Genomic DNA, 6,000 nt, shown 5'->3' with positions numbered 1-6,000 from the left:
TGCTTTCGAGAAAAAAAAAGAAAAACTTAGCATTTTGCAAAGTAACCATTTTTGAAAAAAATATTGGGGGGCATAGCCCCCCTTGCCCCCCCCCCCCCCAGTTGCTACGACACTGTATAGTTAACACATGAAAACTTAACCCTGCTTAAGTCAAACCCGCCCGGCCTGATAAGTTTAGAGCCTAATATATAATATCACTTTAATCTAATGCTTTTTGCCTTTAATTATGACTTTTAATCTATCATTATGGATTTACAAGGTAGTTAACTCCTAATTACTACAATCAGTGCCATAACATATTGGCAATTTTGGTTATTTTACCGTTTTTTGAAAATTGAAGTGCGAGCAAGAATGTCAATTTCGGGCCTTCAACTTCATGTCATCGAATATTTCGATTTGGGAGGGATTTATCGGTTTCCAGGCTATATTTCAAGCCCTATCGGACCTTTTTTGAACTTTTGGATCCTCAGATCCTAAGGTTTTCATTCTAGCGTTAAAACTCAGAGTTAAAACTCTACCCTTCCAACCTACTTTTTTAGAGCACTTAAAAATCGTTTGTGGTTTTGAAATTTCATGGGGAATTTCCCTTTTGTGCCAAGTATTATGTCACAGATTGTAGTTTTTCTTTAATTCGAAAATTATTGAAAATTAACAGGTATACAAAATATTAGTTATAAGCTTTACGTAGTTATGTTCCAATCTGAGGGTTCCAATCTCAGATCACGTGATCTTTCTTCTTCTTTAACTTTGCAGAGATGATAAATTATACACAGATAACTCTGCTTTAGGTTCTACTGTTCCGTCATTTAGTTTTAGTTAGGTCTGCAACAACACCAATAAAGTATGGCTAAAAAGACAATTATTCCTACGCCTGAACCACCTGCATATCCATAAATGTAGGTTGTACCACCATCGTTGTTGTTATCGCTGTCACGATTGGTGTTGTATCGGTATCGAACATCACTATCAGGATCGTAACGCTTCGCTCTTGGTGCAATTTCCTCGTCATCGGCATCTTGGTTATCATTTTCTTCTGAATCTTGATCCTGGTTCATTTCCAACGGTTTTGGTTTTTCGATTCTTTTCGATGTCTTTTCGGCTCCTTGAACGATTGCTTGGGTGTCTTTTTTGATTGGTTCATTTTGTATGGAATGCGCTGACACTTTTCCTTTTAATATAACTTGTCCGTAGCTGATAAAAAGTGAAATAATAATCAGACTCAAGAAAAGTCTTAACATTTTTCACTCGTTTTCGCTTGTTCTAATCTCGTATGTAGTGAAGTGTATGAAGGTATTGGTCGAGTGTTGGATTCGACCAAATTGTACCTACATTTTATGATTCTTTTCTATTTTCTAATACTTCGTATTTTATTCATTTATTACATAGCTCTGTGGTATACTGTGAGTAATCAACTTTCAGCTCTCGGCTTTCCAAGAATCTCCAGAATCTCATTTAGCTCAGCATAATCCTTTATACATCGTTAGATAAAGACATTTTATTTTATACCAATACAATAAATAGGCTTTACAATGCTTATTAATGCTAGGAACCACGCCAGTCATTTCTAATACTTCGTATTTTATTCATTTATTACATAGCTCTGTGGTATACTGTGAGTAATCAACTTTCAGCTCTCGGCTTTCCAAGAATCTCCAGAATCTCATTTAGCTCAGCATAATCCTTTATACATCGTTAGATAAAGACATTTTATTTTATACCAATACAATAAATAGGCTTTACAATGCTTATTATTGCTAGGAACCACGCCAGTCATTGTAATGTGTATTATATAACATCTTATTTTAAAGTTACGTCACGTTGTAGTAATAGGTCACGTGTACTTATTTTTTATAACACGTGTTTTTCTTTTGAAACATTTTTAGTTCACGTTTAGACCCGTATCGGACGGTTGTCAATTTTTCTTGGAGATTCTTTTTATAATGCCTATTTATTGGTATAAAGTAAAATGCCTTTATCGCACGATGATTTAATAACAAATTTTGTGATAGCAATGATAAGCATTTGGTTTACTTCTATGTACTTAACAATTGAAAAAATACCCAGAAATTGGGAACTAAGAAAACTGAAAGACCGTTTCCAAAAAAGTATAACAAAAATTGAGAATTGTGAGTCATAGATCTATATCAAATGCTAAATGTGCTGTTAGGAAGGAGATGATCAATCCGTGAATACATTCTATAGTGGATAAAAAAGAAAGCAAACTAAACAGGAATACTAAGAAATTTTAAGAATCAGAATAATTTTCAGGTCAATAAATGTAGCATGGACATTCCAGAGAGTTCTTGGGTTGATTTTAGGTTGTCAAGGGCCTTTTTACAAGTGATACACGTTTTTTTTTTATAAGGAACACATTTTTGTAAGGAACTCGAGGCTGAAAATGGTTCAAGAAATAAGGAATTGTTAAGGAACTGCTCAGGCTGAGAATAAGTGGATTTGAAAATAATGTACCTTATTGGGACTAATTTGACCAAAGTTTGATCTTTCAAGGGGCAAAAAGTTCAAAATTTCCTATGTAGTAAGGAACTCCATAAGGAACTTTGAGACTGAAATTCTCTGTAAAAATAAGGAACTCCAGGCTCAGAGCAAAGTTAAGGTCCCTTATAAAAAACACGTGTATTGTGAAGGCTTATAAAAATGGAAAATCTAATAGTACAATCGGGATTCAGCATGAAGCGGTGATGATAAAAAATGGGATTGTTTGCTAATTTTCGATCACCAGGTGGCCAGGGTTTCTTGGGTAATGGGTTAGTAGAGTCAAATAGAGTATTGAGCAGAGCTTGTTATATTCCAACGTCTAGATATCTAGTTTTGAAATATTTTAAAACAAGCCATTTTGTTTTGCTGACTCAGTAAGCAACAAATCGGGAAAGGTTGATAATTTCTTTGAGTTTATTGGAAAAGTTTTATATCGAACAGAAAAGTATTAGCGCATTCGTTACCAAATGAACCAATCAAAAACCCAAGACATCCAGAAGGTAAGGTAAGGTAAATACAATCATCATCATGCATCGACCACGAAATAGAGGATGAGACATTCGATATAATCATAATGATGATAGTAAAAAAGATAAAACGTGTATGTCTGTCGATCTGCATGCCTGTCTGCCTACCGTCCGTCTGTTAAGGAAAAAAGAAGACTTTGGAAGATATTGAAACGTGGTGGTCAGAAAGAGCCATATCTGACTGCTACACAGAGCAAGATCTGAATTTACCAGGCTAAAGAAGATGCTTCAAATAAAAGGTTTGAATGACAAATGATAAATGAAGTCTGAGAATGAAGACATTGTTGGTGAGAAAAGTGTATTCGTAACAAAGAAGGGGAATATTGTATTGTGATGATGCTTCAAAGTTAGAGGCATGGAAGCAGTATTATGATGGGAATGAATCTGCTCTTCCAAGTGCAGATAACATTTTGGGTCCGTCAATTGAAATAACTGGGGCGATGGTACTCAAAACCAATAACCACTTTTTGAAAAAAATAAAAATTCAAAAGTTTCACAAGGGCGCCCGATGGTACTCAAAACCAATAACCACTTTTTGAAAAAAATAAAAATTCAAAAGTTTCACAAGGGCGCCCCGATGGTACTCAAAACCAATAACCACTTTTTGAAAAAATTAAAAATTCAAAAGTTTCACAAGGGCGCCCGATGGTACTCAAAACCATTAACCACTTTTTGAAAAAAAAAGAGCCTAATTTCTTTTAAATATTTAATGCTCTTTTCAATGGTAGCTACGAGAGCTCCGGAAAATCTTAGTTCCGGAGATACAGCCCGTCAAAGTTGGGACCCGGAAGTACCCTTCAGACAGGTTATTGGGAGTGAAAGGGATAAAATGTTGAAATCTGGTAAATCAGCTAGGCCAAGTGACAGAAGCTTAATAAGGGCTCCAGTGGCAGTGTTGTTCCGAAACTAACAACCCTTATAAATTTGATTATTCGTGAAGGTAGAAAATGGAGCGAATCATACATCATTATCTTGAAAGATACAGAGGCGGCGGCTCGCGATACAGTGGTGGAATATGGATCAGGTGGAGGTAATTTATCAACTGGTGCAATTCTTAGTATTGTTTTTTGGAATTTTGGGAGGATGTGCTGTTATTGTGATTTTGGTGTATTTATGCTTGAACTAAAGAAGAGTCGTGATACACATGATCGATAAGAATGATGTTTTTCCGTTTTATCATGAATATTGGGTGGCGGTGGCAAAACTCCGAAAAACTTGAAATTTTGTTGTATAATAAGAGAGTTAAGATCACAAAAAAAGATCAATTTCTAGGGTTGTCAAAATAAATTTCATGATGGCAATATTCTTAGGACATTCTTAATTTTTCGGTCAATTTCATCATGAATATGCTTATAAATTATATTCTTATAAAAAGGCGTGTAGAAGCATCCAAAGAAATGACAGTTGAAGCTAAATGGACGAGTTAAGCCTTTACACAGAGCTTTGAGATTTAAAACTTTTTGAAAATTTGCTTTGTTGAGAGCACAGTGAAAAATCTGAAAAAGGATTTTATAAAAACTGCTTTAAGATAAATTTCATTAAATCAGGTTCGTGCAGAAATCTTGCGCAATATTGCGTCGTCAATGCCTCAAGTTTTGTTACTGGGAAGCAATTGAGAGAATAAAATTCCCCGAAAGTAGTTTTCTATATTTTTAAGTAAATTAACTAGTGAGATTATAAGCGAAGTAAAAAGTTTATGAATTTACAAACAAAGCTATCCTGATAGACTGCTTGATAAGCAGTTTTCGATGTGACGTAATAAAATTAGACACGAATATTTCACCATCAATGTTTTGATAACGATGGAGTTTCTTATTGATTTTGACATCTCCTTTGTAGTGTCTTTTCCTCTTTCAATATATTACGTTATAGTTTATATAATTAGCTATAAATACAAATACGAAGTAGACTTATCAAATTTGTCGAAAATTGGATAACGAATTGTATCAACAAGTCATAACTACTTCAACCATAAGACAGAGCTTTTTGAAGAAATATACAGACAAATATGTTGAGGACATTGACTTGTTTGGTGTTCCTGATCTTTGCGTTCAACTTTGGACAAGACTTGAGCAATGAAATCAAGTCTATGGTATCTGCAGAACCTAGTATTCACAACCAAAAATTGGCAAATGATGAAATTCAAGACTTTATAAATTTTGACAATGATATCGAAGAGGAAGTTCTTGTGAGAGTCAAACGCTCTCCCGACCCAAACCCTCAACCACGAGGAGTGCGCGGAGGCGGCTCAAGAGGTGGCTCTAGGGGAAGCTCCAGAGGGGGCTCTAGGGGCGACTCCAGAGGCAGATCAAGAAACAGAGGCGGTTCAGGAGGATACTTAGATGAAAGTGGTGGATCAGGCGGAATAAGTAATTTATCAATTGGTGAAGTTCTTGGTATTACTTTTGGTGTTATTTTTGGAGCAGGTGCTATTATAATGATTGTGGTGTTTTTATGTTGGTGATTTAGAAGTGTCCAAAGACATGAAAGTTGAAGCTGGACGGACGAGCTAAGCTTTTAGACAAAAAGTCTCAAAGAAATAAAGAAGAGTGCCGTGCGTAAGGTTCACAAGTCGAAATCATATTTGGATCTGTGAAGACGAATAGCCATTCTACAGGTTGTTCGGAAAAATGGAGATAATTATTCAGCACATATTCAACACAAAGAAAAGTAATCATGGCGACAACCAAAGATTATAAATTAATGCCACGATTAGACCTGAAGGTTTAAGTTCAAGGTTTAAGTAGTACTTTCTTGTTGATGTGGGAATTCAATTATAATATAACATATATTCATTTTTAGTTCTTTTGATAATGATTAGATTGACACACATGCGCAATAAAACCTTTACACTTGGTCGCCACAGAAAGCTCAAACGTGGTAGCCACGGTAGAAATAAATATGAAGAATAGAATTTTTATGAGATCGCTGCTAGACCCAAGGTCATGAGAGATCGATGGTTTGAGGCATTAAATTA

This window comes from Clytia hemisphaerica, unplaced genomic scaffold (assembly GCF_902728285.1).
Source record: "Clytia hemisphaerica strain Z4C2 unplaced genomic scaffold, Clytia hemisphaerica genome assembly, whole genome shotgun sequence".
Lineage (NCBI taxonomy): Eukaryota > Metazoa > Cnidaria > Hydrozoa > Leptothecata > Clytiidae > Clytia > Clytia hemisphaerica.
Note: the sequence above shows the minus strand (reverse complement) of the source record.